Below are 680 nucleotides of genomic sequence, written 5' to 3'. Positions count from 1 at the left end.
TGACAAATCCAATGATTATGTAATGGGATATTCTTTATAGGTTATATCTTCTTTTCTTTGGCTGCCTTGAGAATTCTTTCTTTGCTATTCACTTTTGACAGTTTTAATATAATCTGCCTTGGAGAAGGCCTTTTGAATTGAAATAAGTAGGTGTTCTGTTAGCTTCTTGTATCCAAGAATCCATTTCTTTCCAAAGATTTGGGGAATTTTCATCAATTATTTGTTCAGATAAGCTCCCTGTTCCCTTTTTCCATTCTTTGCCTTCTGCTATACCCATTATTCTTATATTGCTCTTTCTAACAGAGTTAGATGATTCTCATGTATTTCTTTCATTGTTTTTATCTCAATTTTCTCTCTTCTTCCACCTGAATCCTTTCTAGATTTCTGGTCATTTGGTCCGCTTTTTTTTTTTCCTACCGAGTTTTTCAGCTCCAAAATTTCTGTTTGGTTCTTTTTTTATATTTCAGTCTCTGGTGAAGTGCTTTTTGTTCATTGATTTTATTTCTGAGTTTCTTGAATTACCTTTCCAAGTTTTCTTGTATTGTATTGAGCTGTTGTAGAACTGCAATCTTGAATTCTTTGTCATTTAAGGCACATATTTTCATGTCATCAAGTTTATTTGCTGGAGAGTTTTCATGATATTTCTGAATCTCTTTGTTATTTTATGCTTGATTACTCAT

The sequence above is a fragment of the Pteropus alecto genome, unplaced genomic scaffold, assembly GCF_000325575.1.
Source record: "Pteropus alecto unplaced genomic scaffold, ASM32557v1 scaffold673, whole genome shotgun sequence".
NCBI lineage: Eukaryota > Metazoa > Chordata > Mammalia > Chiroptera > Pteropodidae > Pteropus > Pteropus alecto.
This window is presented reverse-complemented; position numbering follows the sequence as displayed.